Raw genomic sequence first — 23,682 nt, 5'->3', positions numbered from 1 at the left:
ATATCTATGTACGGTCACACCATCCAAGGGATATAGAATAAAAGAGAATCTTGAAGACAACGCGTGCTTAAGTCTGAGTGTCAATACACTACACTAAATATAAAATCAAAAAACTTACAAGTGAACCAAAATAAAGTTAAAAACTACTGAAAACAAAACAAAACCCAATCAACACCAACAACATGGCGTTACCACCACTATCATTGAGCGAAATCCATTTGAACCAGGCACTGCTGTCGATCAGACAAATACCTGCCTATGACGGTTCATCTGGACAGCTAAGCTCATTTATCAAACGAATCGAATATGTATGCGGATTATATCCAACTGAAGATCTTCGCCAACAAAGGATCCTATTTGGAGCGACCGAGATCCAACTGTCAGGAGAGGCACAACGCATATCGCAAATGATACAACCCAACACGTGGCTCGAACTGAAGACGGCGCTGATCAACGAGTTCAAAAATCACACACCATATGAAGAACTCTTACGACAACTATACACCACCAGATTCAACGGCAGTCTTCGTAAGTTTATAGAAGAATTAGAGATAAAAGCATTATTAATAAACAATAAGCTAAACTTAGAAAACATACCAGAAAATAATGTCATTTATAAAAACGCTTTGAACAACACAATTAAAGATGTCATTACTCGAAAACTTCCTGACAGAATGTTCATGACCTTAGCAAGAAAAGATATTACCACATTGTCTAATCTTAAGAAGGCAGCACAAGAAGAAGGATTGTACGAAGCTAGTACAACAGATTCAGGTACAAATAAAGATCAATCGAAATCGTCTTAATCAAATCGAAAGAATGTTGGAAACTATTATCCAAATTATAATACTACTAACTATCACAATCAAGCTCAGAGTTCATCTGGAACAGGTCAGACTAATCGAACAAATCAAAATCAAAATTCCCAAAATCCTGGATTATACAATGAGTTCAAAAATTCCTTGAATCAAGGTAGGGCTCAGAATCCATTCAATCAGCAAATATCTCAAAACCAAGCTAGTGGGAGTGGACCCAACCAACCTACTAAAAGAGGGAGGGAGAGCCAGAGTGGCCAAACGAAGACAGACGTAAATTTTCATCAAGCCGCCTCGGAAGAAACCGAGGAGGACCCTATATAAACATTACCATTAATGAAAGAATATTAAGGTGTATCGCTGCCTCGGGATCATCGATCAACATCATGAAAGAAAATTATACAGATTCCGAGATAAAAGACGATAACCTTACGGTCCATACCATCAATGGACCTGTCCGTTTAACTAAGAGTATAATGAGGAATGCAAACAAAACATGTCCGTCCGAACAAAAGTTCTACATACATTAGGAAGAAAATACTTGATGGCAAGTAAAGCCGTCATCGATTACAGAAATGACACTGTAACACTAGGAGCTAGGTCGTACCCAATCATTCAGAGTGGAGAAGCTATTGAAGCCGGCAAGACCGCACAGAAGTGCGCTGATCCCTCTACAAAAGAAGAGAAGATCGCACCTAAGTGCCTTGACCCATCTCCAGAAGGAGATCAATACTTCGCTTCCGCTCTAGACAGTGAATTAAGGGAATGTAATCAATTAAGATTGGAACACTTAAACGATGAAGAGAGGGAAGAGTTAAAGAAGGTCTTATATGAGTTTAAGGATGTGCAGTACAGAGAAGGTGACAATTTGACTTTCACAAGTACAATCAAGCACGAGATCAAAACTCAACATGAAGACCCGGTCTACAGACGACCATACAAATATGCCCAGATACATGATCAGGAGGTAAACCAGCAAATCAAAGATATGATCAGGCAGGGAATAATTCGAAAGTCGAATTCTCCTTACTGCTCGCCCATATCTATGATTCCGAAGAAGATAGATGCTTCAGGAAGGCAAAAATATCGAATGGTAGTAGACTATAGAAGTCTATATGAAATAACAGTTAAGGACAAATTACCAACTCCACGAATGGATGAAATCCTAGACAAACTAGGTAAATGTCAGTATTTTACGACAATCGATTTAGCAAAAGGTTTCCATCAAATACCCATGGAACCTAGCTCAATCCCCAAAACTGCGTTCTCCACTAAGCATGCCCTTTGGGCTAACCACTGCCCCAGCTACCTTCCAAAGATGTATGAACAATCTGCTAGAAGAGTTAATCTTCAAAGATTGCTTTGTATACTTAGATGACATCATTATATTTTCCACTTCATTGGAAGAACACTTGTTGTCACTAACGAGAGTATTTGGAAAGTTGAGAGACGCCAACTTGAAGCTACAAATGGATAAATGTGAATTCATGAAAAAGGAAACTGAATTCCTAGGTCATGTAGTCACTACTGAAGGAATAGTACCAAATCCAGGCAAAATCTCTGCCATTGTCAAATTTCCAATACCAGAAACGACTAAACAAATAAAGTCATTCTTAGGTCTGTGCGGGTTGTACAGGAAATTCATTCCTAATTTTGCGAACATAGCAAAACCCATGACACTCAAACTAAAGAAAGGAGCTGTCATAGACCCCAAGGAAGAAAAGTACGTCGAGGCATTTGAGAGACTAAAAGTACTCATCACCTCAGACCCTATCCTTGCGTTCCCAGACTTTGACAAAATGTTCACGGTAACAACCGACGCTAGTAACATAGCATTGGGAGCGGTTTTGTCACAAGAACACAAACCGATCTGCTTCTCTAGCAGAACCCTAAATGAACATGAAATAAACTATTCAGCCATCGAAAAGGAATTATTAGCGATCGTATGGGCAACCAAGTATTTCCGTTCATACCTGTTCGGTAGAACATTCGAGATACAAAGCGATCATAAACCCTTGATTTGGTTGAACAACCTCAAGGAGCCAAATATGAAATTACAAAGGTGGTAAATAAAACTGAATGAGTTTGATTTTAAAAGGAAATATCTACCAGGCAAAGAAAATCATGTAGCTGATGCCTTATCAAGAGTAAAGATTAATGAAAATCTCCTTGTAGAAGCTTCCAATAGCGTTGGTGCAACTGTACATAGCGCACAGGAAGACCATCTAAATCACATTGCTATCACGGAAAGACCAATTAACTATTACAATCGGCAAATTGAGCTAATAAAAGGCAATGAAGATAAGGTAGAAACAATTCGTTATTTTCACAAGCTAATCATCAAGATCACGTATAAGGAAATGACTAACACCTTAGCGAAGGATATAATAAAGGAATATCTATGCACCAAAAAGAGCGCATTATATTTCCATAACGAAATAGATTTTCCTCCATTCCAAAAAGCCTATTTAGAAATCATTAATTCTAACAATATAACCAAAGCTATTAAATCAAGCACGAAACTCCTAGATATTCAGAATTACGCTGAATTTAAAGAAACCATATTAAAGAATCATAAAGGCTTACTCCATCCAGGGATAGAGAAAACCGTCAATTGGTTTAGGGGAAAATACTATTACCCGGATTATCAAAAACTAATCCAAAACATCATAAACGAATGTCCTACTTGTAATATTGCCAAAACAGAGCATAGAAATACGAAGTTGGCATTCGAAACTACACCGGAAATACTGAACATCAGAGAGAAATACGTCATAGATTTCTATATGGTTGGTAACCAACAGTTCCTATCATGTATTGACGTATACTCGAAGTTTGCCACTCTTGTAGAAGTAAAAAGTCGTGACTGGTTAGAAGCAAAAAGAGCCATCATGAAAGTTTTTAACGAGATGGGCAAACTAATTGAAATCAAAGCCGATAAAGATTCAGCTTTTATGTGCACAGCATTGCAAGCATGGATGAATGCGGAAAACGTCAAAATAGAGATCACTTCCAGCAAAAATGGAATATCTGACGTAGAAAGATTTCATAAAACAGTAAATGAAAAATTAAGAATAATATCTAGCGAGGATAACCCAGAAGATAGATTCACGAAGTTTGAATTAATTCTTTATACTTATAATCATAAAACCAAACATAATACCACAAATAGGACACCAGCTGATATATTCATTTATGCAGGCTCACCTGATTATGACACCCAACTAAATAAAGTGAATAAAATCACTCAATTAAATAAAAACCGCATAGAGTATGAAGTAGATACCCGCTATAAACTATCACCTCTAGTTAAGTCTAAGGTAACAAATCCTTTCAAAAGGACGGGCGAAATTAGACAGGTAGACATTATGAAGAAAAGAATAGGGGTAGGAAAATAACTCATTATAAATCAAAATTCAAGAAAAAGAAGAAATCTAATAGAAGCAAATATAATAATTCCAAAGAAACCGAGGAAGTTAATGGAATCGGCGAACTTCAACACAATTAAAATCCTCATCTTCCTCATAATTACCATCGTAATGGCACAGGGCCAAAACATAGAAATAAATCCTATAAAATCCCAAAACGGATATATGATATTCAAAACTGGATCGATTAACATACCTATCAATTACGAATACCATTATCTAACTGTTAATGTAACTAATACCGAAGAACTATACCAAAATTTATTAATGCAAGTCACTAAATTCCAGGACATAATCCAAATAAAATATCTAGTAGACAAATTGCAAAGAGAAATGAACGGGCTAAAAATAACCAAAAGAAATAAAAGAGGCCTAATCAATATAGTAGGAACAGCCTACAAATATCTCTTTGGAACACTAGATCAGGAAGATAAAGTCGAATTGGAACAAAAAATTTAGCCAGCCATAGCATTCAAATGAATGAACTAAATTTGGTAATAGATGCAGTAAATAGCGGAATAAACGCTATAAGCAAACTAAATGAAGAAAAAGACAGGAATCAACAAATAGAAATTTTGATATTCAATCTACAACATATCACAGAATATATCGAAGATATAGAACTAGGTATGCAATTAACTAGGCTCGGTATATTTAATCCAAAATTATTAAAACAAGACTACCAGGAACAAATAAATTCTGAGAAAATACTAAATATAAAAACCTCCACATGGCTAAAATCCGATACCAACGAAATTCTAATAATTTCCAACATTCCCAAAGACATTACAAAAGTACCAATCTATAAAATCGTTCCGTATCCAGACGAATTAAATAACATGTTAACAGATATGACATACGACAAGTACTACATAAAAAATGAAGAAGTATTTGTTAAAGAAACTAGATTGAAAACGAATGACAATTGTATAAAAGGAATTTTTAATGCAAATTCCCACTAAATGTCCATATTCCAAAACTTTTCAAAACTTTCAAATAAGTTTTATTGAACCCAATATACTAATCACTTGGAATCTTCCAAAAACAACGCTAAACCAGAATTGTGTAAACCAAGAAATCATAGCGGAAGGAAATACCATTATAAAAATCTGCAACAGTTCAATCCAATTAAATGAATTTACAATATCAAACACAATGTTAGATTTTGCCCAGAATGTTTATGCCAACAACAACATAACTAAAATAAAACCCCTGTCGTATGTCCAAACTAATGAAATAATTATGCAATACACCAAATATAGTAACCTATTACAAATAAGTCTACTAATTTCATTTGTCATAATTATATTAGTACTACTAAGTTATGTAGCTGTTAAATTTAAGAAAACTTCTAAAAGAGTCACGGTTAAATGTATTAACCCTATAATAGAAGCAGAAGAGGAACCAACCTCAGCCACCGCACTTGACACCCCGTCACTATACCCGAGGGTAATCGCCTAGGGACAGGCTAATAACAAACGTTGGGGGAGTGACATATCCATAATTCCCCACATCCCATACACATTATGTTTATGTACAATTCATCCACCCCATCCACACAAGTAACAGGACCCCACTCAAGAATCAATAACTGTTTCTTCCCATACTCCAAGCTAGGGCCCCCCATAATATAAACAATGGTCCACATTGTTTCATCAACATTAGAATCACGCAACTCTCGAGAAATCGATCCTTTAGAATCACGCCACTCATGAGGACCAATCAAAGCTAGACATAAAGCCAAGGAGTATCACATTCCTAGCTCCGTCATGTAATGCAACACCGATCGCCAGCAGTGGATGCCTTTCATCAAAGCCGACGCATCCCCAAATATCGATCCAGGCACGTACGCCACCGACACGAAGATGCAGCCGAGGAAAGCAACGCCCGAAGCCAGAGTCGGGAGTTCCAAGAGAAGGGCTCATGGAAACTAGCCAGCAGCAGAGAGATCAGTTCCGTTTGAGACAAGCAGACGTAAAGTTAAGTCGGGGAATTCAACCAATCTTGTGACATAAAGAAATTAAGTACTAAAAATAAAATCTTTTTTAAAAACTAAATTTCGAGTTGCGGATATTTAACTATATATATATATATATTTATTTATTCCCGAGTAAACACGTCCGCTTTAATCAATCGATTCTCAGTCAATAACTCCAGCCCAACTTCTGCAAGTTCAGCTAAGCGGTACTGAACCAAAAGCTCGAAGATCGGATGATATTTGGCAACTTTAACTGCATAATCGGATGATCTTAGGAACTTTAACTGTATAATCGGATGATCTTTCGCCCAATTGAGCGAAATTTTGGTCAAGCTTTTAATCTATGCTCTCCCTACGCTACGCAACTCTCTTGGGTCAAGGTAAACGTGACGTCTTTCGCTTAAATGCGTGCGCTGCGCGCCGACTCTCTTTAGAAAGCTTTTCAGAAAGCTTGCAGCTTACGATCCACTTTCGAAGTTACTATGTATCTGCACTTTTAAGCATTACCAAAGAAAACTGTGCTTATCCGTGATGTTCCATACTCTTTCCCTAAATTCGGCCCCTACACCACAGTTGAAGACGTAATTGTTCTTACAATGAGACTTAAACTGAAGAAGGCCATTTACTAAGGTTTAAGCTGAATATCTTTTAGGTGATAGACTCCTAAGTTTTTCTTATCTTCGCTAGCTAATTGGTAATACATTGTCCCCACTCGGCGAATAACCTTGGCTGATATAAACACAGGCGCCAGCTTAGCGCTGAACTTTTTTAAAGCGTTGCTCTGACAAAAATTCCGGGCGTACACGACGTCTCCAACTTTAATTTGACGGACCCGGCTACGTAAGTTGTATGTCCTCGCATTCTGCTCGTGTGATTCAGCTACCTTTTGCTGAGCGGCTTGTCGACATACATACCGCTAACACGGATCGGTTTAACCGTTCACTGGCATTGGCTTGCGGTGAGTATATTGCAGTGCAACGGTGAGTTACTTCGAATCTGGTAAGAAATGACTTGAAATTCCCAGAGACAAACTGCGAACCATTATCGGTGAGTATAGTCTCAGGGACCCCGAAAGTACTAATTAACATATTTTCTAGGAAGTCACACACCTTACTTGAGGTAAACTTCTTGAGCGGACATAAGAAATGAAATTTGGTGTTGTGATCTACGATTATTAAGATGCCAATATTCCCTTGCTTGGAACGCGGATACGGGCCCAACAAATCCAGATAAAGCTTTTGAAAAGGTATTTCTGAATTCATTGGCTTACCCATTGGTGGTCTTAAGACGACATTAGCACTTTTGGTCTGGCGACAAACGTCGCATTGTGATACATAGGCTCGTATTTGTGTAACCATTTTTGGCCAAAACAAGTACCTTTTCACTTTTTCAACGGTTTTCCCAATACCACTGTGGGAAGCGTCTGGGGTGTCATGAGCCCTGGAAATTATATCGCTGGTAAGACCTGATGGAATCCAAAGCTTCCAAGTTTGTTTATCTGCTATCGCGTCCCCTGAGGATGGTTCGGTTCTTTTATACACCAAATTATCGTCAACCTTGAAATCGGGTATCTTAAGTTGATTAAGCCTTATGTGTTCTATTAGATCCATGTATTCTTTCGATTTAAACTCTGTAGAAGTAAGGTCGACTATGGGTCCGTTGCTGTTCAACTCTCGTACCTCGGGCTCATCTTGGCGTGACAACGCGTCGGCCACTACGTTTTCGGACCCTTTACGATGTGATATTTGAAAATTAAATCCCTGTAATTTTATAGCCCAGCGGGCCAAGCGACCTGACAAATCTTTTTGCCTCATAAGCCATTGTAGGGACGCATGGTCCGTTATAACTTGGAAATCCTGTCCTTCTACGTAAGCTCTAAACTTCTTTATTCCTTTAATCACTGCCAAGCACTCGAGTTCGGTGACCGAATAGTTTCGTTGCGCCTTGGAAAGTTTCTCGGACATAAAAGCTATAGGTAACTCTATCCCTTCCTCGTTTAATTGAGCTAGTACGCAGCCCAAACCAAAAGTTCTTGCGTCACATATAAACAAAAAGGGTTTCTTAAAATCGGGGGTGGCTAGGATTGGAGCAGATGTTAAGCAGGATTTGAGTTTATTGAAAGCTTCTTCGGCTGATGCGTTCCACTTAAGTGGTTAATGTTTTTATACCCGATACTCAAAACGAGTATTGGGGTATATTAGATTTGTGGTAAAAGTGGATGTGTGTAACGTCCAGAAGGATTCGTTTCCGACCCCATAAAGTATATATATTCTTGATCAGTATCAATAGCCGAGTCGATTGAGCCCTGTCTGTCTGTCCGTCCGTCCGTCTGTCCGTCTGTCCGTCCCGCGCCTAGTGCTCAAAGACTATAAGAGCTAGAGCAACGATGTTTTGGATCCAGACTTCTGTGATATGTCACTGCTACAAAAATATTTCAAAACTTCGCCCCGCCCACTTCCGCCCCCACAAAGAACGAAAATCTGTGGCATCCACAATTTTAAAGATATGAGAAAACCAAAAACGTAGAATTGTAGAGAATGACAATATCTTTAAGACTGCGGAATCTGAATTGGATCGTATTATTATTATAGCCAGCATCAAGAAAACAATTTCATTTTTTCTCGCCCTGGGTCTCTCTAACACACACGTAGCATAGGCGGCTTTGCTTAGAGTAAAACATTAGCGCCTAGATCTCAGAGACTACAAAAGCTAGAGCAACCAAATTTGGTATCCACACTCCTAATATATCGGACCGAGACGAGTTTGTTTCAAAATTTCGCCACACCCCCTTCCTCCCCCGCAAAGGACGAAAATCTGGGGTTATTCAAAAATCTCAGAGACTATTAAGGCTAGAGTAACCAAATTTGGTATCCGCACTCCTGTTAGATCTTACTATAAAACGTGTATCTCAAAATTTCGCCCCACCCCCTTCCGCCCACACAAAGGACGAAAATCTGTTGCATCCACAATATTGCACATTCGAGAAAACTAAAAACGCAGAATCATAGATAATGACCATATCTATCAGATTGCTGAATCTGGATCAGATCAGATCATTTTTATAGCCAATAGGAATAAATCAATTTGCAGTGGCTACGCAGCGCCCGACGTCACGCTCAGACTGATTTTCTGTCTCTCTCGCACGCACTCTTTGTCATGTCGTTTAATATTAGCGGCGTCTGCCGGAGGAGAGCCATACTGACTTAGTATCGGGTATAACCGTAGAGTTGCGGTGTCCGCAGCAACTCACAACGTTCCCCCTCGTTTTTAGTAGTTCCGTTAAGGGGTAGCTGACGGTGGCATAGTTATCGACAAAGCGTCTGTACCATCCAGAAAGTCCTAGAAATCTCCTTATCTGTTTCACGGTTTTTGGGATCGGGAACTCCATTATGGATTTTATTTTCCCCGGATCTGTCTTTAACTGACCGTAACCTTTTATGAACCCCAGATATTTAATCTCCCGTATACAAAAGTTTGACTTGGCTATATTAATCGTGAGATTTGCCTTACGCAAATGCATCGCTACCTCTTGTAACAGCACCAAGAGTGAATCGAAGTCATCTGAGAGCACCAGTAAATTGTCCAAATAGACAAAAACCCGATTCCTGAGGTGTGCAGGTATCACCTGATCCATAAGTCGGCACAACGTCTGAGCGTCATTAGTTAGGCCAAACGGCATTACCTTATACTGGTAAAGCGGCCTATTGGGAATGGTAAAAGCTGTATAGTGCCGAGATTTTTCTTCCAAAGGAAGCTGCCAGTATGCGTGTTTTATGTCAAGTCCCGTTATGTATTTGGCTGGTGGTAATCTACTAAGAATGCCATCAATGTGTGGTAAAGGGTATGCATCTTTGCGAGTGTTCTTATTAATTTCTCGGGAATCTAAACTTAATCGGTTTTTCGTACCTTTCTTAACTAAAACGCTATTGCTACTCCAGGAACTATTCGATTCCTCGATCACGTCTAAGGCCAGCATTTTCTCCACTTCGTCAAACATTAACTTTTCCTTCGCGGGTGAAATCGGCCAATGGCGTTGTTTAACTGGTCTATCGGGTACCATTTCGATTGTGTGTTGGATAGCTTTCGTACGTCCTAATCCTTCCCTTTCAAACGAAGGAAACGAATGAATCACGGATTCTAGTCTAACCTTTTGGTCTTTGCTTAGATCATGTACTGGCGGTGATTCCGAAGCCTTGGTTTCATTTCCTACGTCTAATTCTTGTACCACAGATCTATCCGTTAAAAGCCTTGCTACCAGACCGAATTCTGTCCAGAAATCAATTCCTAAATACACATTTTGTTTCAAGGCTGTTATTATGAAGAATTCTATCTCCTTAGTATGATCGCGAAAAGTTATGGGAACTGTAATTTTCGCTACGACTTTACAAGATTCATTATTGGCCGTTCGAATATTTCCGGAGCATTTCTTTGCCTTGGCGTGTTGCGTGAACGATTAAGCGGCTTCACTTCCAAGACAGCTTATCGTCGCCCCCGAATCTAGCAAGGCCATGAAGTTTTGTTCTTCTATGCTTAGTTCTATAAATAATCTGTTATCGGAGCTCAAAAGGACCGACGAGACAAGTCTCTTTCGCACCTCCTTTACCTTGGTCCAGAATTGCCTTAATCGTATGGTAGAACTTTTTGGTTGATACTTTAATCCTAGCTTATCTGATTGGGAACTTTCACCATCTATATCTATCCCCTCCGTCTGGGGTATTGCCCAGGGATTACCAGGGATCTATTAGATCGGATTTTTTGACAATCCGGGTTGGAGGTGTTTTCTTGGAAAGTTTGCTCTTTCATTCTGTCATCATTGTCGGATGCGCCAGAATGGTGTTGGTTTGCGCATCCCGCTTTCGGTTTTCCGATGGGTTACATTTTTCGCACTTTGGCTTAAAAGTATTTTTCGCCCCGCAGCCATAACAGAAGACTCGGCGTTCTGCTACGCAATCGACAAACCAATGGCCTGTTTTGTCGCAATTCCAGCAAACAAACCGCTTGCGGCGTAGTTCGGAGATACTCTCTTCTTCGAGTTCTTCTTCCTCACTCTGAATTTCTGATACGTGGGGTCTAGTTACCCGGTTTCTCTGTAGAAAGTTGCCAGCATCTTTACAGAAGTGTTCATGCTTTTTGACTTCCTCCCTCAACTCACTTCTATTCTGTATTTTTAATGCAACAGCTCATATCGCAGAGCACTTTTCGCATTCCGCTTAAGAATATCGATCAGCTTGAGTTCGCTTATCTCATGTGAAAGTCGTGCCACTAACTTTTCAATGGCTGACTGAAAATCTTCGAAGTATTCGTTGTCCTTCTGTTGACGTTTCCGTATCATTTCCCAAAGGTCAAAATCATCTTTCTGATCGTCGAATCTTTGTCTAAACGCTGTACAGAACGACGGCCAGGAGTATTGCTGGTTTCTTCGATGAAAATCCCAGAACCAATCGCTGGCCTTGCCTGTGAAAAGCAGATGCAGATTGTTGCAAAGTAACTGATCGTCATTCCCCAGAGTCTGTCCCGTAAGGGCACGAACGCGATATAGAAATTCTTCTACGTGCATTGCGTCTCGAGAACCATCAAATTTAAGACGCCAGGTTAGTAGGATATTTGCCGCCTTTGCCGGTGCTACATTTCCGGCTGTTTGACCACTCCTAGGAGTTCTTCCTTGGGAATCGTCTCTAACTATGTAACTATCATTGTCTACCTCTCGTCTAACATTACTGTGTGACTCTGAGGGACCTCCGTTACCCGTAGTAGCGGCTGGGGCTAAATTCATATTGGAAAACTGGGCCTGTATAGTTTGTTCGATGGAAGCTTTTATGAACGAACTAAGGTTTTCCATCATAGATTTCTCCTGGTTTTGCATGACCGAATGGATGTAATTCGTAAGGTTTTCAGGTTGAGCGTTACTAGGTGACCTATTTCCGTTGCTACTAACCGACTGTCGACTCTCGGATAAATATTGATCTAAACTAGCTTGATACCTTGTTTGCATTCCTCTTTTAGGGGTTGCTCCTCGACCTCTGCTGTTTGTTCTCCCTTTTTTACGTAATAAGGTTGGATCTAGTTGTACCGTCCCATTGGCTTCGTTTCCCTGAACATTAGGTGGTATGGAGCCTGAACTTAGGTGTAATTCTGCTGCTAGAGTATTATTTTCGTAACGCAGCCTACCAGGTTCGCATTCCGCCTTGCACACTGGACAAGACTTTTCGCTTTTGAAATGTTCGCATACGCACGTATTATGAAATCGGTGGTGAAAAGGCGTGGTAGCTATCAACTGGTCTTGCCGCAAATTTCCCTGGAAAATAATGCAAAACGAGTCTTTGTTGATCAATGCCGAAGCTAAATTTTCATTACTTCGGTGGACCGCCATGATTTGTATGAATTTCTTAATAATAATAAATAAAAACGAGGGGGAACGTTGTGAGTTGCTGCGGAGACCGCAACTCTACAGTTATACCCGATACTAAGTCAGTATGGCTCTGCGTTTTTAGTTTTCTCGAATGTGCAATATTGTGGATGCAACAGATTATCGTCCTTTGTGGGGGCGGAAAAGGGTGGGGCGAAATTCTGAGATATACGTTTTATAGTCAGATCTAACAGAAGTGCGGATACCAAATTTGGTTTTTCTAGCCTTAATAGTCTCTGAGATTTGTGGATGCCCCAGATTTTCGTCCTTTGCGGGGGCGGAAGGGGGTGTGGCGAAATTTGGACACGAAACGGTCAAGGTCCGATATCACAGGAGTGTGAATACCAAATTTGGTTGCTCTGGCTCTTATAGGTTCTGAGATCCTTGAACTCATATTTTGCAATTGGCAAAGCCGACCATGAAACCTGTGTGTTAGAGAGAGATAGAGCGAGAAAGAATGAAATTGTTTTCTTGATTCTGGCTATAATAATTATACGATCTAGTTGACATTTAACACTCTAGAACATATAGTCATCCTCTACGATTGTGCGTTTTTGGTTTTATCGTATCTTTAAAAATGTGGATGCCACAGATTTTCGTTCTTTGTGGGGGCGGAAGTGGGCGGGGCGAAGTTTTGAAATATTTTTGTAGCAGTGACATATCACAGAAGTCTGGATCCAAAACATCGTTGCTCTAGCTTTTATAGTCTTTGAGCACTAGGCGCTGAAGGGGACGGACAGACGGACGGACGGACAGACGGACAGACAGACATGGCTCAATCGACTCGGCTATTGATGCTGATCAATAATATATATACTTTATGGGGTCGGAAACGATTCCTTCTGGACGTTACACACATCCACTTCAAATCTAATATACCCCAATACTCATTTTGAGTATCGGGTATAAAAAATAATAATAATGAAAGTAAAATTATGAAACTAATATGCAAATATGAGTTAATGAATATGAAATTTTTCTTATTTCCGTCGGTAAATAATTAATATGTTCGCCCTTTCCAGGCATGATCTAGGTGGTCTACTACTAAATGTACGTTTCGATTTGAATAGTTGAGTAATTAAGTTGGGTATGTTAGCCAGTTCTATTACCAGTTTCGAAGGTATAAGTCCGGATAATGGACAGTCTCTACTTATCATAAATAGACGATCGTGATTCCTAAAATCTGTGACTTTTTCCTAACACAAACTAGAATTTGATAAGGGAATCTCCACAGCCAAGCTCGAGATAATTTAATGAATATAACTTTGAGTTGGGGTATCCGTCTTTTGAATAACTCCCGCAGTTCCCTAAGTCAACATCTTTAGTTATCTCGTTGGTGGAGTCCTATATCGTGATATTAGCATATTGTAACTACCTATATAAGCTAGTCCATCCGGCGTAAGAGACAACAGATTATACATAGGTCGACTTTTCCAACCATGAAAAATAGTCGTAGATTCCGTAGGCAACAGCTGTCGTACTCCCACCCGGAGAGATCTATCAGTATGGCATTACCAGAGAATTATTTTTTTGGATGGAATATAGAGCTATGGTGGAGCCTAGCCCCAGAATGACATGTCTCTGGTACTAAGGTTAAGTACCAACTTTACGAGAGATCATGTCACTTCGGGCCCCACGTTGGGCGCCAATTATGTAGCGTGCAGGTGTGGGATAGCTGTCGTTTACCCATACTAGTATGAAGAGATTTCGTGTGCACCTCTAGCTATGCTCTGACTTAGCTCGCCGGATTGTCGGGGTTCGTTCTACTCTCTCCTATCACATACTGACACACACTCATAATGTTTTAGGTGAACATTTAAAAATTTAAAAAAAAAGAAGAAGAACCAAACATAAAACTAACAACAGAATCCAGGTTTAACCGGAGCAAGGAATTGGTTATGGGACTAACAAGTTGTTTGTGGAAAGTGTGGACATACTTATCAATTACTCTACTCAAATGATGAGAAACTCCGGTGTTAGTGAGAATCTCTATCTTCTCTACCCTCCCAACCTATGCTATACAGGTAACCTGACCGTATAGACCCTTGAATAACGTTAAACAGTTATCATCCCACCACTTCGATCATGCCTTTCTGAGGACGGACTCCTGAATTTAGAACATATTATGATTGTACTTCAAAATCAATATCATTATATATATATTTCAATAAATCCCTAATCATATAATTAAATTCTTGGAGGGGTGTTTTCTTAACTTATAATTAAATTCATTTTTTTGCTGTGTCTCGATAGCTTAATATATATGTAAAGAATTGAGAAGAAATATTAGGAAAAATAAAGATTTAAAAATGACCATCATATATGGGTAACAGATTCTAAAGGGGTGAGAGGTACCAATACATTATGGTTACGGATATATAAAGGTGATATCAATTAGTGCTGCTCTCATACCCATTAGTTTCCAAAAACCATTATGTTGGCTGGGTTACATAACTAACTATAAAACTGTATACATCCTGTGACGAAAGAGAATGGTTTTAGCCTGGCACATGAAATCTAGAGGAAAAAGGGGAGTGTGTTACATCAACGAGTAACTACGATCCTCTATTGACGTGGTCGGGAGACATGTCAGCCAGGCTGAGTAGGACTGCGCCGCCGGAAGTATCCAACAATAATGCAATCAATTCGAGTTCATTATTGGGTGTCGCTGGCGCAGCTAAATCAGTTGACGATGGGGTACATTAGCTCCTTAGCTTGACTTCAGGTTGCCGATCCGATTCGACGTCGGTCTGCGGACTACACTTTCATTGGAGGCTCGATAACGGGGCATCAATGACGCCAAAAATAAAGTTCCGGAGGCGCCTCTTGGTTTTCGCCGTGCATCCACACGGTTGTTGAGGCTTTCGACAGACAACGCCAAGCTGCAGGTCTCGCTGCTCGGTGTTTTCCCGCGGGTTCACTACTTGTCTTTTCGATCTGCCCCACAACTCTCGTAGACCACACCGTATATGCACTCCTATGCAACGGATGATCGCACGAGCAGTACCGTGGCTACGGGCCGCCGTCCTATAACACAAATTCTTATATATATATATTACCACGAACACTTTCCAAACTAATCACGGACATACCAGCTAGGTTTTTCTTTACACTGCTTTCCTGGGTAAATCTGCTGATTCTCGGCCTTAATTGAAACTCAACTCAAGAGGAGATGCCAGAACTGTTTGTTGGCTAAATATATATATATACATATATATATATATATATTTATTTATTCCCGAGTAAACACGTCCGCTTTAATCAATCGATTCTCAGTCAATAACTCCAGCCCAACTTCTGCAAGTTCAGCTAAGCGGTACTGAACCAAAAGCTCGAAGATCGGATGATATTTGGAAACTTTAACTGCATAATCGGATGATCTTAGGAACTTTAACTGCATAATCAGATGATCTTTCGCCCAATTGAGCGAAATTTTGGTCAAGCTTTTCATCTATGCTCTCCCTACGCTACGCTGATCTCTTGGGTCAAGGTAAACGTGACGTCTTTCGCTTAAATGCGTGCGCTGCGCGCCGACTCTCTTTAGAAAGCTTTTCGGAAAGCTTGCAGCTTACGATCCACTTTCGAAGTTACTATGTATCTGCACTTTTAAGCATTACCAAAGAAAACTGTGCTTATCCGTGATGTTCCACACTCTTTCCCTAAATTCGGCCCCTACATGGTCCACTAAAAATTGTGTTAATGCTGGGGGCTGCGAGTGCCTAGACCGTGCCAGCATAATGAATATTATTATGATGATTTTTTTCTGGCCCATTTACCTCTTCTTCGCCACTCCCACTCGTTCTACCACTCGTTTCTGGTTCTGTTCTGCTTAGCCTTTATTTTGATACTGTTGCTTTAATATTTCATTACAAATGGCTTTGTCATTTATTTGCCTGAAGCTTTGATGGCCTGCGGAGTTGCTTGTTAGACGACGGTTCGCTTTGTGGGCTTCTGTATTCAGCGCACAAAAGGCAATTTCGGTTTAAAACGCGCATCCGCCACGTGGAGCCTTCGGCAAACATACACGACATTTTCGAGCGGGCTTTTTATCACCTCTCGTAAAAATAAAACTCTCTTTTCAGGCTGCTGCTCGGCTTCCATTCCGTTCCACCGTTGCTGCAGCAGCATAAGTCCACATTTTGCAGCACGGCCTGACAATTTGTGTCATCCTCGTGTGATGGACTGGACACCGGTTGACACTGACACATTGACACAGCACTTGTCGATGCAATCAGCCGAGAGAGTCTTTATGGCCCCTGCTTTGGGCCGAAGATGGAATTTGATTCCGGGGCTGAGAAAATCCGCCTCGAATCAATAGCTTCCCCAACAGCCAGCCCATCCCCAGCTGCCACACACATGCCACGCAATCAGAACAGCAGATATGTCAAACGAGAAATTCAATCAGCATTCTTTAGAAGCATCCTTCTGCTCCTTGTGCCTTGTGCTCGATTGTGATTGCAATGAACTTGTCAGGCAGCCGGCTGAGGTTGAAGAATCCCTCATAGGGAATCGGAAGTGTCGGGTGTCATACAGTGACAGAACGGAATACGCATATGGACAGCTAATTGTCTGTGCCCTCTGAGGCGGCTGTAATTTCAATAAATCTCTTTAAGGATGAACCCTGCCCCCGCACTCGGGAAGCTTAAAGCCTATTATAATTTTACCATCCACACGACGATGATGATTGCGGCGGGACCGCTCCTTCCGTCTGTGGCGGAAGCAGGAATTTCCCCTTCTTTATGGCTGTGAGGGTGCGTGTGTGGGCCTGTATGAGTATTGATGTAAAAGATTTGTCCTGTCCGTCCTTTCCTTACGTTTTCTTTGGGCTCTTTTTTGGAAAATCAGCTTCTTCGTGTGGATGGAGCGGATTTCTTATTGTGATTTACATAATGTATGCGTGTACGGGCGACATCATTTTGTCGCCTTACAGGAAATGCACAAACTCGACTTGCCTCCTCTGCCCCACGAGATTTGTTTATATTGCCTGAAAGGAGGGAAGACGGGACCCCCTCCCTAGACGGTATTTGCATCTGAAAGAACTGTCTTTGGGGTTAACACCTCAGCAGACCAAACAATTAGCTGGCTGTTTACATGAAGTCTCCGAGAGGCTGGACCAGCATCCCAAATTAGCTAGACTGTCCCCCCCTGACGACGACAACAACAGCAACAAAAACAGTAGTAAACGAGGGGGAACGTTGTGAGTTGCTGCGGAGACCGCAACTCTACAGTTATACCCGATACTAAGTCAGTATGGCTCTCCTCCGGCAGACGCCGCTAATATTAAACGACACGACAAGGAGTGCGTGCGAGAGAGACAGAAAATCAGTCTGAGCGTGACGTCGGGCGCTGCGTAGCCAGTGCAAATTGATTTGTTCCTTTTGGCTATAAAAATGATCTGATCTGATCCAGATTCAGCAATCTGATATATATGATCATTATCTATGATTCTGCGTTTTTAGTTTTCTCGTATCCTCAATATTGTGGATGCAACAGATTTACGTCCTTTGTGGGGGCGGAAGAGGGTGGGGTGAAATTTTGAGATATAGGTTTTATAGTGAGATCTAACAGGAGTGCGGATACGAAATTTGGTTACTCTAGCCTTAATAGTCTCTGAGATTTGTGAATATCCCCAGATTTTCGTCCTTTGCGGGGGCGGAAGGGGGTGTGGCGAAATTTTGAAAAAAACTCGTCTCGGTCCGATATATTAGGAGTGTGGATACCAAATTTGGTTGCTCTAGCTTGTGTAGTCTCTGAGATCTAGGCGCTAATGTTTTACTCTAAGCAAAGCCGGCTATGCTACGTGTGTGTTAGAGAGAGACAGGGCGAGAAAAAATGAAATTGTTTTCTTAATTCTGGCTATAATAATTATACGATCTGGTTCAGAAGATATAGTCATCTTCTACGATTCTGCGTTTTTAGTTTTCTCGTATCGTAGTAATTGTGGATGCCACAGATTTTCGCCTTTTGTGGGGGCGGAAGTGGGCGGGGCAAAGTTATGAAATATTTTTGTAGCAGTGACATATCACAGAAGTCTGGATCCAAAACATCGTTGCTCTCGCTCTTATAGTCTTTGAGCACTAGGCGCTGAAGGGGACGGACAGACGGACAGACGGACGGACGGACAGACGGACAGACAGACATGGCTCAATCGACTCGGCTATTGATGCTGATCAAGAATATATATACTTTATGGGGTCGGAAACGATTCCTTTTGGACGTTACACACATCCACTTTTACCACAAATCTAATATACCCCAATACTCATTTTGAGTATCGGGTATAAACAGTACCATACGCAGTGGCAGTGGCAGGGGGCAGGGCCAGTGGCAGTGGCAGCAGCATCAGCATCAGCAGTCAGATGTCGGCTTATAGAGCCCTCGTGACCTTTCCTAAAGAACCTGCATTGTGTGCGCCTCCAGCGTGATGGGTTCTTTGTGTGTGCTTCGTGGCTTCTTCTGGTCTGGTCTGGTGTGGGATTCTTCTGCTGCACTTTAGTCGCACTTAGATTTGCATTTTATTTAGTCAGAGACTCAGGCATTCCATTTCTTCCCACTGCGGTTCTTCAATGCTGCTTCACTGTTTCTGTGTTTTTTGTTGGGCTCTTCATTATGCAAAGAACGCTTCTCCTCGTCTCTGGGCTTCTTTTTCGCATGGCACTCACATAGTCAGAGTTTATACTCCGCATGTACATACAATATAAAATATTGTGACACATGTGGGCCGAGACTGTGGGGCTCAAGGTCAAGCTGCAAGGACTCGAGCATTAAGCAGATGATAAAACTGGATCCAACTGGTGGACTTTTTCACGCCAGAGAGACTGGACCGGGGGGAATTGGTGAAATACGGGCTTAAGTGTCAGCTGAACCTCCATTTATACCTCAGGAGCACTTACAGCAGGAGCTGCGGCAATGACAGCTGAGGCCACCACCGGACATGCACCACGCCATCGAAGGGGAGGAGGACAGAAGCGCCAATAATTCTCACGAACTTATAAGTTATACAGGAGACACATGGTCAATCAGTCCTCCACCTCCCTCCCTCCTCCCTTCACTTCAAGGAAGAAAATAAAATCTCTCTAATCGCGTTAAGGTCCCCTTTCCTTAGCTCGACGGGAAGGAAATCAAGGGATGCACAACCTAATCGGCTTACAGGAGTCGCGGTTAAACAGAGACGCAGTCCGGGGACCTTTAAATGTAAATCGACGATAAGGAAAACTACCGTTTATTTTTGGTGCATGCTGCATTATAGACTTCACAACACTGTTAATATTTGGCAACGATGGGAAGAGTGTATCAACCTGATTTGAATTCGCAATGTTGTTATTTGCTTGATAATTCTATACAATTATAGTCAACAAGAGATAAAACGCTTCATTTGTAGAATACTAATTTTGAGGGAGTTCCGACCCCATAAAGTATATATATTCTTGATCAGCATCAATAGCCGAGTCGATTAAGCCCTGCCTGTCTGTCCGTCCGTCCGTCTGTCCGTCCCCTTCAGCGCCTAGTGCTCAAAAACTATAAGAGCTAGAGCAACGATGTTTTGGATCCAGACTTCTATGATATGTCACTGCTACAAAAATATTTCAAAACTTCGCCCCGCCCACTTCCGCCCCCACAAAGAAAGAAAATCTTTGGCATCCACAATTTTAAAGATATGAGAAAACCAAAAACGTAGAATTGTAGAGAATGACCATATCTTTAAGACTGCGGAATTTGAATTGGATCGTATTATTATTATAGCCAGCATCAAGAAAACAATTTAATTTTTTCTCGCCCTGTCTCTCTCTAACACACACGTAGCATTGGCGGCTTTGCTTAGAGTAAAACATTAGAGACTACAAAAGCTAGAGCAACCAAATTTGCTATCCACACTCCTAATATATCGGACCGAGACGAGTTTGTTTCAAAATTTCGCCCCACCCCCTTCCGCCCACACAAAGAACGAAAATCTGTTGCATCCACAATATTGCACATTCGAGAAAACCAAAAACGCAGAATCATAGATAATGACCATATCTATCAGATTGCTGGATCTGGATCAGATCGGATCATTTTTGTAGCCAAAAGCAAGAAATCAATTTGCAGTGGCTACGCAGCGCCCGACGTCACGCTCAGACTGATTTTCTGTCTCTCTCGCACGCACTCTTTGTCGTGTCGTTTAATATTAGCGGCGTCTGCCGGAGGAGAGCCATACTGACTTAGTATCGGGTATAACCGTAGAGTTGCGGTGTCCGCAGCAACTCACAACGTTCCCCCTCGTTTTATTTAACAACAATCTTGCTATCGCTTGCTGATATTCTTTCCTATTTCTATGTCTCTGTAGCAGCCAAGAGAGTGGCGGCTCTCTTGGGAAACACTCTTAGGTCTCTAGAATTCCTCATCGAGCAGTGCCAGCACTATCTCTGGCGCTGTAATCGGGACTTCAAAAACAGGTCTTTTCGGCATATCACGCTGATACTTAGTTTTAATCTCATATAATATGTTTGTTTGTTTGCGTGTTTGTATATTTGTTGGGCTGGGAGAGTCTTTAAAGACTGCTCGAAAATGCTGAGTATCGTTCATTAGTTCGGCGGTAGCTGAAAGCCACACTTCGCAAAACGGAAAAAGTTGTACAAAATGTTGATATTGATTTACTTGGTGATCGCTGTCGGTTCGCTGGTAGCGTATTTATTGCATCGCAATTTCCAGTACTGGAAGCGCAAGGGAGTGCCCCACGATCCGCCCCACCCGTTCTACGGCAACCTGGTGGGCTTCCGCAAGAACCGAGTGATACACGATATTTTCTATGACTACTACAACAAGTTTCGGACCAGCGGCAGCCCCTTCGTGGGCTTCTTCTTTCTGCAGAAGCCAGCGGCCTTCATCATCGACACAAAGCTGGCCAAGAACATATTGATCAAGGATTTCTCCAACTTTGCCGATCGCGGACAGTTCCACAACGAACCTGGATGGCAAACGCTGGAAGGAGCTGCGCCAGCGACTGTCGCCCACTTTCACCTCCGGCAAAATGAAGCTTATGTTTCCTACGGTGATCAAAGAGTCCGAGGAGTTTGCGACCGTGATGGAGGAGCAGGTGCCTCCGACCCAGGGTGGGGCCATTATAGAGATCAAGGAGATGATGGCCAGATTCACCACCGATGTGATCGGCACCTGTGCCTTTGGCATCGAGTGCAACACCCTGCGCACGCCCGTGACAGACTTCCGCACCATGGGACAGAAGGCGTTCACAGAGCTCAGGCATGGCCAGCTGCTCACGTTCTTCATCTTCAGTTTCCCGAAGCTGGCCCGGAGGCTGAGGATGCGCATAATGCCCGAGGACGTGCACCAGTTCTTCATGCGCCTGGTGAACGACACTGTGGCCGTGAGGGAAAAGGAGAACTTCAAGCGCCACGACTTCATGGACATGCTGATCGAGATAAGGCAGAAGGGTAGCGTCACCCTCGAAAATGGAGAGGTGATGAAGGCCATGGACATTGGGGATTTGGCCGCCCAAGTGTTTGTCTTCTATTTGGCCGGCTTCGAGACCTCCTCCTCGACCATGAGCTACTGCTTCTACGAGCTAGCCCAGCACCAGGACATACAGGACAAGCTGCGAAGCGAAGTGCTGTCTGTTCTCGCCGAGCACGATGGCAAGCTGACGTACGAGTGTGTCAAGGAAATGCGCTACTTGGATCAGGTCTTCTCAGGTTGGTTCCACTTCTCTTCAACTGCCTCCACAGTCACGTTTGTAACTCCTTCCGATATCCCGATCCCCTCCGATTCGATCCGGACCGCTTCTCGGCCGAGCAAGTGGCCGCCCGCGACTCCGTGGAGTGGTTGCCCTTCGGCGATGGCCCCCGCAACTGTATTGGAATGCGCTTTGGCCAGATGCAGGGCCGCATCGGCATGGCCCAGCTCCTCAGCAGATTCAAGCTATCGCTCTGCGACAAGACAGAAATACCCTTGAAATATGAGCCCAAATCGTTCGTTTTGGGCTCAATCGGTGGCATCTACTTGCGCCTGGAACGGATCTGAGCTTCTGTTTAAGCTTTAAAGCCGTAGAAATTATTAGCCGCCCTGAAATGTAAATGTCCGTTGCATCATCGATAGATAAATATAGTCAACTAGTTGTAAGCGCGTTTCACACTTGAATTTCGTGCTCCTAAAGTGCATTCGGGCTGAAGTAATCGTAATTTCTCAACCGGCCACGGCAATTGTGCTGCCAGAGTCAATGACTCTCTTCTGCACGGGCTGAGGTAAATTAATTAATATTCCCAGACGCTCACATGCTTTGCATACCACATGCCACACTCAGGGGGCTGCTGCTGCTGCTCCTCCACCATTACATTGGAAGCCCCAAATTAAAATATGGCTCTGGAGCATGCAACACGAGTCGGCTAATTGAGGTAGGGTTGTGGCTGGCTTTTAAAGAGCCAGCATTTAAAGGGGAAAGAGTGAACGGCACGGTTCAATGCCGTCGTCTAGTGGCGATGAGATAATTTTAGTGGCCAAACTTGTTACGCCAGCTTATCTGTGTATATCTATCTCTACAGTATGTTTTACACTGGCGTCGTCGCTCAGCGATCGTCTACCCTTACAGGGGATATTATACTACATATGTATATCTTCTCCAGTCTAAATATAATTTCGTATCTAATCTACTTGAGCTCTATACCAAAAACTGCCTAGGGAACGATAAGCATTCAATTTTAAAATTACATTATGATTCAAATATATTTCATCTTTATTTTAAGTATATTTTAATATGTTTATGCTTAAATCAAAGTACATTTTATTTATTTTCACTATGTTCACTACCGAATATTTAGTCTAAATATTCAAATTTTCACTAGGTGTCGTAATGCAGAATTTGGAAGGGTATTAAAAGCTTTGATCCACCAACAATACTTTATTATACATAGAAGTCGACTTCTTGTCATTTACTGAATTGTTTCTGCCTAAATGAACTCTGCTGTGATAATGTTCCTAGTTAAATGAAGACATTACCTACTGCAAATCTATCCTCAAGCTATCGTTAGAGGTTGATAAGCCACATGGAAATATGATTGGCAA

General features: G+C 41.9%; 2 pseudogenes; both read left to right on the top strand.

Moving 5' to 3' along the window:
* Window positions 1-23,682, top strand: part of LOC117185773 — a 111,344-nt pseudogene that overhangs the window by 72,590 nt on the left and 15,072 nt on the right.
* Window positions 21,247-23,060, top strand: LOC117190689 (annotated as a pseudogene).

Source organism: Drosophila miranda, assembly GCF_003369915.1.
Source record: "Drosophila miranda strain MSH22 chromosome Y unlocalized genomic scaffold, D.miranda_PacBio2.1 Contig_Y1_pilon, whole genome shotgun sequence".
Lineage (NCBI taxonomy): Eukaryota > Metazoa > Arthropoda > Insecta > Diptera > Drosophilidae > Drosophila > Drosophila miranda.
The sequence above is the reverse complement of the archived record's forward strand: the minus strand, read 5'-3'. Positions and strand labels throughout refer to the sequence as shown.